Below are 10,051 nucleotides of genomic sequence, written 5' to 3'. Positions count from 1 at the left end.
CATAATACTAGTTTAATACCATCTGCTAATAAAAAGTAGTAACCACAATCAATATCTCCACCAAATATTCTTTAACTTTAGAGAATAAATAAAGAAGGGATAAAATATCAATTCAGATTAATGCTAATCAAGTTAATATTAAATTCTGTGTATTTGGTGTCTAATGTATTTTTGGACAGTTGATTTTGCTTTTGAAGTGCATTTTTTTATGCCATTTTAATTTTTAAATTCTGCCTCATTGTCCACGTTATAATGTTTGCTTTTCCATATTAGGTAAGGAAGTTTCAGCTGAAAGTGTGGAGATGGGAAGAAAGAATTTTGACCCTCACATTTCTTCCTGCTGTTACTCCTTAGGTCCCATCATCATCCAGTAATTATTAATATGAGACTCCTATCAGCAATTCATATTCTTTACCTTTTGTCTTCCTATAAACTCTTAGGTAAAAACACAGAGCATTTATAAGGCTTAATGTACCAAAAATAAAGAATATAAAAGAAGCGACTATTGGCACACTGTGAAGATATTTCATATCTTATTTGTGAATTCACCTGTGAATTCCTTCAACTGCAACTGCAACAGGCTGGGACCTGGGACCTGGGACCCTTTGCTGCTGTGCTTGTACCTGGACAAACATCTCCTCCAGCAACAAAATACAAAGAAACTATAAGGGACCAAAAATAACTGCCTGCATGCAGAGTTGGGGCAAATTATGAACAACAAGATACAAAAAGACCAAAACCCAACTGCCACTTCTGAGGAGCTGGGAGCAAAAGCAGGGTACTGTGCATGCCCCCTGCACACAGCAACACCAAAGGGGTGTGGGCAGACCACCTAAGCCATCCCTCCAATCAGACCCCTGGACCTACCCCTACCCTTACCCCATAAAAGGGACCAGCTCGCCCCGCCTCTCCCCCTGGGAGCAAGGAACAGAACCTGTTACTTGTTTTTGCTCCCTCATGCTGCAGCGTGAATTCCAATAAAGTCTTGCCTGAATTTTTTGTCTGGCCTCTTGTCAATTTCTATTGATTAAGGAGGCCAAGAACCCTGGTCGGTAACAGAACTACACAGACAACAAAAGAAATGCACTGGATTCAGGAACCTGATTTTTAAAGTTAAAAGTGAAAAGCGAAATGATATTAGCATAAACATTTGCTACTATTACCTAAGAGAATTCTGATCGCTGCCTCAACTCTCTGTGTGAAATTATTCTTGCATGGCATTTGTAATTGTTTCTGTCAGGAAAATGGAAACCTTGCAGGTATTGACTAATGTGCCTTGGAGAGCATGTAACCTTGGAGATTTGTGTAATGTACCTTTGGAAATGGAAATTCTACAGATAGTTCATAAACTCCTTGACCCATGATAGCTAAATTCTTCTTGAGGCAATAGTTGTCCTTGGTAAAACCTATTTTGTTACCATTTTATTTATAAACAACAAAGGAAATTGAATGATTCAAAGATGGCCAGATATGTTTATTAGAAAACTTTACACAGATCATGTAGTTAAGATTTTGTATTTAAAAGTGCCCTTTTTTAACTCAATAAATAGAGTCAGAAATGAGCTGCAACCTGATCTATCATTGTAATTACATTACAAGGCAACTTAGATCTAAGTTATATGAAGGATTCTGCTTTAATGATATAAATAAAACTCACATAAAAACTTTCTACATAATATCTTTATTCTTATTTGAAATAAGTCTGTGGTTCTATATATTCTTAACAAATTTTACTCTCAATTTGATTCATAGAAACTGATACCAGGACTTCCCTGGTGGTGCAGTGGTTAAGAATCCACCTGCCAATGCAGGGGACATGGGTTTGATCCCTGGTCTGGGAAGATCCCACATGCTGCGGAGCAACTAAGCCCGTGCACCACAACTACTGAGCCTGCACTCCAGAGCCCCCAAGCCACAATTACTGAGCCCACATGCCACAACTACTGAAGCACGCACGCCTAGAGCCCATGCTCGGCAACAAGAGAAGCCACCACAATAAGAAGCCCACCCACTGCCACGAAGAGTAGCCCCCACTCGCCGCAACTAGAGAAAGCCCATGTGCAGCAACGAAGACTCAACGCAGCCAAAAATAAATAAATTTATGGAAAAAAAAAAGAAACTGATACCACCAAAAATAACTCAATTACACTTTCAACGTTTGAACTGTAAGAAATTGGACAAGAAAATTGGGATAATGAGAAAGGCGAGTTCTGTGAAGAAAAAAATACATATTAATATATACGTCTGTTTGAGAATCTAAAGCTCTGGTGTTTATAGTATTTTCTAAAAGAAATCCCCCAAAATGTAAGTATTATTCTATACTTTCTTTTCTACCTCCTAGGGGCGTAATACCTAAACATTCTTGATCCCAAGATTACCGTTAAGTTTGTCTTGAGGAAAAAGAGGCAAAGGTTATCCAACTTTTACTGCTAGGGAAACTGAGAAGTAGAAGTAATGAGGCAATTATGCAGGAAAGCAATGTAGAAATTGGAACACTGGTCTCTTGACATCAGAATCACCTTCTCATCGAGCTAAACAATGCTGCTCATTTTTTAAGGAGTCAAAATCAACCTTAATTAGTGAGATTGAACATAGCACAGACTTTTATTATAGGCATTTATTTTAGTCTCTTTGTTTTAATCTGTATTTTAGGATTTTAGTTATCTTGGAAGAAGAGAAATATTGCAGTTGCCAAAGGGATGTTACAGAAATATATATTTTATGAAAGGTTATTTTCATTTTCCTCAAGGCTCTAGAACATAGCCCTGTCTTGGAAGAGACTAGAAGGACTACTGAAATGAATATCCAACACTCCTCAAAGCTTAGCAACAAAAGCCAAGCTATTCATGAATGCTTGTTCTTTCAAACTTCAAAGTTCATTGGCCCCTCATTCAAAATATTTCCTATTACAAACATAAATATAAAAATTAAGCATCCATTCTGAACAAATAAACCTTGTTCTGGCTTCTAATTCTGTTTTTCATTTTGCAAAACAATGAATAGATAGATTTAAACTCAATTATCAGGAGCCAAATCTACATCAACAGCAACAGTAGCAGAAGATTTGACTCCAAGCAACCAAAGTACAGCAAAAATTTTTGGTATAGATTATGTAAAATACTCCGTGATCTTAATCATTAAAGAAGTGCTTAATTCTTAGTTACTATTATGTTAGAAAGTAGAAATAAGTTTAATTAAAAACATTCAAGACACAGAAGCAAAATAATGTCCATCGACAGATGAATGGACAAAGAAGATGTGGTATATGTACACAATGGAATATTACTCAGTCAAAAAAAGAATGAAATAATGCCATTTGCAGCAACATGGATCGACCTAGAGATTATCATACTAAGTGAAGTAAGCCAGACGGACAAAGACAAATATCATGATATCATTCATACGTGGAATGTAATTTTTTAAAAATGCCACAAATGACATTATTTACAAAAGAGAAACAGACTTACATATATCAAAAACAAATTTATGATTACCAAAGGGGATGCATGGGGCGGGGCAGGGGAGGGTAAGGATAAATCAGGAGCTTGGGATTAATATACACAAACTAACTATATACAAGAAAGTTAACAACAAGGGCCTACTGTATAGCACAGGGAACTCTACTCAATATTCTGTGATAACCTATATGAGAAAAGAACATGAAATAGAATGAATATATGTATATGTATAACTGAATCACTTTGCTGTACACCTGAAACTAACACAACATTGTAAATCAATTATACGTCAATAAAAGTAAGTAAATAATAAAGGCCATGTGTGAAGGTCTAGAAGTGAATTTATGAATGTGCTGAAATAAACAAACAAAAAACAAATGTATCACTTGAAAAGACTACAATTTTGATTTTTTTTTAAAGAAATCACTTCAGATTATTTTTCCCACTGTGTCAAACAAAGAAGATAGCTCTGTATTTCCCTAGTCACATAAACCTCCCTTCCTTATAAGCTTGATGAAATGTAAGACAACCAAATAGCAGAGCCATACCAAAAATAAATAAAATTCTCTACTTGCCAGAATTCAAGAGAAAAAATGACTCTGGAAGTAATTGCACAGTTTCCCATTTGTGTGGATAAAAGCAAAACTAAATGGATGAACTGATGATGGATAGACTGATGATAGACAGATAGATAAACATATGGGAAAACTCACTATTTTAATACTGTCATAGCTCAGTCTTTTAATGTGAAGAATATACTTAGGGGATTCCAATCTCTGCAGTTTTGCTTTTAATAAAGGAGATTAGAGATTGGAAAGAAACAGTGCAACTCTGTTTTCTGAATATTATTTCCCTGCATACCTTGACCCCCACCCCCATCCCCACCCATCTTGGCACCTAGACTGTTCCATTGTTATACCACAGCGGTCCTTCCTGAAGAGCCACATGTATTTATACTTCACTGTGGGCTTCCTTTTTCAGCAGCAATCACTCTCAGCCTAAAGCTTCCAACCCAGGAACACCTGTTTCACTACCACTTACGATAATCTAATAACTAGATACAAAAATAATCATCCTTTTGTTCGTTTCCCTATTATTTGCAGTCTGCAGAGAAACATGCCATTCATACAAATAAATGGTGGTCTCCTGCAAAATTAGTTTCGGTTTTTTGTCAAAGGGACTAGGGAGGGGAAATGGTTTATTTCCAATTAGAAATAATTAGCTGGACTCTGGAAGAAAAACAGGAATGAAACCGTTCTGCATATAATTTACTGATTTATAAGTAAGTTTACTGCAATTATGTCTCATACACATGCAGCTCCACTTATTGAATTTCAGTCCCTGTGATCATTTTATTCCTTAATAAAAGAAAATATGAATAATTCCTGACTTCTTCAAACTTATTTTCTAAACTTGTTAACAATTCTGACAACAAAATAATACAATAACTTTGTTGCAGGCAGAAACTATTTTCACTATCAGTGCATCACCCCATGGTTAGTTTTCTATTGGTTTCTAATAATCTTTTTTCTTTTTTGTGGGATGGTTCACAGAGGATTAAGATAGACTTTCAAAAGCAACTACATTTTCTGGCTGCAAAGTTTTTGGTGACAGTTATTTATTTTGGACTGAATATTTATTCAAATTATTATTATCTTCTTATTATTATTATTTGGCTGTACCGCGTGGTTTGCAGGATCCTAGTTATCCCACCAGTGATTGAACCCAGGCCACCAGGCCACCACAGTGAAAGCGTCAAGTCCTAATCACTGGACCTCCAGGGAATTTCCCCAAACTGAACTTTTGGGCAACAGTAGGGTTTCTCAACGGCAGAACTACTGACATTTGGGATGGGATAGTATTTGGTGGGAATTGTCCTGAGAACTGCAGGATGTTTGTCTGCACCTCTGGAGCCTACCTGTAGATATCAGTAGTACCCCCACACCTAGCCATGACAATCAGAAATGTCTCCAGACACTGATAAATATCCCCGTGGGGCAACATCACCTCTGGTTGAGAACTACAGGGCTATAGCACTCACTTCTCTGTTATCGTGGGATAATTCTATTTTAAGAGGAAATTTATCTCTGTAGAGCTACAGAGTCTGATATTCTGTTGCTTTTATCTCTAATTTTACACTCCTCACTTGTGACATCTACTCGTCTTAAATGGGCTTCTATCATCGACCTTTGCCCTTTGCTTTCTCTCCTCTTTCCCATTAATTCTATAATTGTACGTGTTTGGTGAACCACATATCAGGAGAGTTTAGTGACAGGAATTATACCCCTTAGATTCTAAGAGGTTATAATAATGACAGAGTAAAAACAACTATATTTATCGTGTTAAAACTTATTAACCTGTCTATCCATTTCTATATCTCAATAAGTGGAGATATATTTATAAAACTTGTGAGCAAATATTACTAACAAAATACAGTAAAACAAGTGAAAAACTACACACTGCTCATTACCTATGACTTCCAGGTTAAAATATTTTTCCAATTTCATAATTTTTATAAATTGATTGCTTTATCAGAAGACTCTAAGTCCCCCAAGAAGCTAAGCCCAGGCCAAATTCTCCATGAGAGTGATGATATTTATTATATCCAGAAAGCTAAATGTACCCAGGTATGAAAAGAGGCAAAGCACTGTCTCAATGGCTTTTCTCTATATAAGTATCAGCTTCATTGTTCCATTTCTTTATCGGTAAATGTATTGAGTTTGTCATAAGAATTAAATAGGGAAATACATATAAACCAGTTAGAATAGTACCCGGAACATAGAAAGCACTTAATAATACTCCTTGATAGATTTCTCCTACTCCACTTAATTGAAATGCCACTTATAGGTTAATAAAAACCAAAACTTTCTGTGAAGCTCAGAACATTTATTCCTTCAAATATTGTCCACGTTTGAATACCTTTTAGTCACTTCAAATGTAACATATACCATAACAATCTTAAAATCTAACCAAGTTCTATTCTTCCCCTGTATTCTCTAGCTCTATATATATTCCTATTTTTTATATCTAAAAAGGGTTGATTTTTTAAAAAATTCTATCTCCTCGATTTATTCCACTTTTGCTATTCAAAAATATCTCCTGACATATTGTCCTGCCCTGATAACAAACTTCACAGTGATACACAGTGATCTTTTTAAAGAAATAATCTGATGAGGTGACTTCTTACTCAGAATCCTTCAATACCTTTCATGACAATTCAAGATAAAATCTGACATCCTTAGTATGCTCTAGAGGGTTCTTTACGAACTGGCCTCTATTCTCTCCAAACTTATCTTTTGTCCCTCTTCACCTTGAATCCCTTTCTAGAGTCCTACTGAGTCATGTAAGTTGACCAATTCTGTGTGGTGCCCTAACAGCTTTAATTCTAACTCGTATGTCCACCATCTGCTTGGAATGCCTTGCTGCCCATATTCCCTGGACTATTTTCTAAGTCTTTTTTGGATTAAATGCCAATCTTGGGTGCTTACATTGTACCTAGGACTTCTCTCTTTATAATGTTTATTATATTACACTTATCGGCCATATTTATTTGTCTGACTCCTCCTAAGATATTCAAATTCCTAAGGGTTGGTGCTTTTTTTTTTTTTTTTGGTAGCCCGTAATACCTCACATTTTTCTGACTGTATCTGGGAATGAAGATACCTAAAATAATATTACTGAAAGATGTTTAAAGACATTACACAAATCATTGCCAGTGTAAAGAACAGTAATTTCTTATTTAGACAGATCCAGATTTGAATCCCAGTTCTGTTACAGTACTTACTAGTTTGTGTACTTTGATGCAGTCAACGATTTATTTGCAAATTCTATTTCCTCATTTGGAAAATTGTGAATAATTCTTGCTACATAGGGTTGAGCTTAGACTTGAACAAGATAAAATATATGAGGCATATGGTAGGTGTTAAAAAAAATAGCGTCTATAATAGTTGGTTCTGTTTGTAATTTCAACTCAAATTCCAAGTAGGAGTTGTATTCCTACAAAGATTTAAAAACTGTAATGAAGTTTCCAAACACATCGGAATGGTCCTAACTAAACTGGTCCTAAAACTGAACGTGAGGCTTGAAAAGATTCATGGAAAGAACTGACGGAGAAAAGATAGTTTCAATTATTAAAAAACAACTTAAAAAATGGCAACATATTCACTTTCCTGCACCTAATATAAGCTTTTCATTGGATGGTGGCAAAATAATGATGCCAAGTAAAAAGCCAAAACATACAAAATAATCAAGAAGATTATGATGAAAATGAATTTACAGCTAAAATCATAATTACTGAGCCACATTCCAAGCTTATAGTGTTCTTGGAAATATTAACTAATAAAAGAACATATAAGGCTTCCCTGGTGGCGCAGTGGTTTAGAATCCGCCTGCCAATGCAGGGAACATGGGTTCGAGCCCTCGTCCGGGAAGATCCCACATGCTGCGGAGCAACTAAGCCCGTGCACCACAACTGTTGAGCCTGAGCTCTAGAGCCCGTGAGCCACAACTACTGAGCCCGCGCACCGCAACTACTGAAGCTTGTGTGCCTAGAGCCTGTGCTCCACAACAAGAGAAGCCACCTCAACCAGAAGCCCGTGCACCACAACGAAGAGTAGCCCCCGTTCACCGCAACTAGAGAAAGCCCGTGCGCAACAACAAAGACCCAATGCAGCCAAAAATAAATAAAATAAAATAAAATAATTTATATAAAAAAAGAACATATATACAATTCAAAATGAAGAAATATACATATGCTAAAAGCTTTTTACCATGAGGAAGTGTGTTCAAAAGTTTGTAGAGCACTGAGATACATGGCGTAGCACTGGGAGGCCACCATCAACACTTATCATAACACAGTGGAAGGAAATAAACTCTTTCATAGCCTACAGACAATCAACACTCAGTTCTTACAGAACATACTTTGACTGCTCAGACACATGCAAAATAACTGACTGATCTTGCAGATAAACTCACATGCCAGAGCAGCTGGTTGGGTTAAGAGCAACAAGGGGTACAAGTAAGTGAGTTCAGACTGAACAGGAGACCTATTCCCATAGCCACACTTCAGCAGAAGAATTAGAGATAATTATTGAACATACAGCATATCTGGGTTTTGCCATATATAGCTGTGTTATGAAATAAGAATTTTTAATAGATGAGGTTCTGTCACCTTCAACAGAACCTCCTGCTACTTTCATCAAGTATTAAGTTAAATAACCTCCTGATGAGATGTTAAACGCTGACATCTAGACCTGATGATCAGTGTCAAGATTCTGGTACCCAAATTAAGTCAAAATACAGTGAGCAGAGGGCTTTCCAGAATTCACACATAACAAGTCATATTTAACTAAGTTGTTTAACAATACATGAATGTGATTCCAATAGACACATAACAGCACAATCAACAAAATTTAAGTGATTAATATTAATATATTAATCATCATATTTGTCTTTGTGTTTTTATATTTTATACATGTAAGGGTAGAACCCTAAGTGATTTTAATCATGTTCATATGATTTTTTTTACAAACACAGCATGTTGTCCCATTTATTGTATAGAAAGATTTCTCATATTTATTTTTCACAATACCTCTAAAAGCTTCATTAGTTTTTAGTTATATTTTCAAGAGTAAATATAAGCATATAAAGCCTACACAGGTCCAAGTTTTCAAGTTTCTATTCAGCAGTTATTTTCCAAGCAATCATGTAGGATAACATTGCAGAAATTTCATAAATTCTTCCCATCTGTATGCTCATGCCCTTTTCAGTGTGACATGTAGGGGTGAAGTCTATTTCTCCACCCCTTCAATTCTAGTCCGTCCATTGATTTGCTTTGGCCAAGGAGACATTAGCAAATATGATGCAAGCAGAGTCTCAAAATGTACTTGTGCAACGAAGCCACCCTCTTTTTGTGCTTGCCTTCTTAAGACCATCATTCGGATAAGGTCAAAATAGCCCACAGGTGTAAATAAGTGACCAGTTGGAAGAGAACCAAGATGCTCTGGTTGATAGCCTGCCAGTCACTAGATAGAGTGAAGCCATCCTGCATATTCAGCCACCAGCCACTTACCAGCTGACCATGAATACAAGAGACAGCTCAGCCTATCGCCCATGCTGGCCCAGCTAAGAAGAAGCACACAGCCAATCAACAGAATACTAAGGTAAAGAAAAGGTATTTTTAATTTCATGAACATTGGGATGGTTTGTTATGCAAATTGTAACTTACACAATGAATCCTCTCATAGATCAAAAACAAAACATCCTGATGCATAAATTTTGTTCTGACAAAGAAGCCTCTTAACATAATGTGTAACAAAATGGAAACAATGATCACATTCAGGATGAAAAATAAATCCTCAAGCTTGGTATTACTCATTCTTTCTTTTTTGTTTTGTTTTGGTTTTTTTTCGATACGTGGGCCTCTCTCACTGTTGTGGCCTCTTCCATTGCGGAGCACAGTCTCCGGATGTGCAGGCTCAGCGGCCATGGCTCACGGGCCCAGCCGCTCCGCAGCATGTGGGATCTTCCCGGACTGGGGCACGAACCCGCGTCCCCTGCATCGGCAGGTGGACTCTCAACCACTGAGCCACCAG

This window comes from Globicephala melas, chromosome 1 (genome assembly GCF_963455315.2).
Source record: "Globicephala melas chromosome 1, mGloMel1.2, whole genome shotgun sequence".
In the NCBI taxonomy this organism is placed as follows: Eukaryota; Metazoa; Chordata; class Mammalia; order Artiodactyla; family Delphinidae; genus Globicephala; species Globicephala melas.
The sequence above is the reverse complement of the archived record's forward strand: the minus strand, read 5'-3'. Positions refer to the sequence as shown.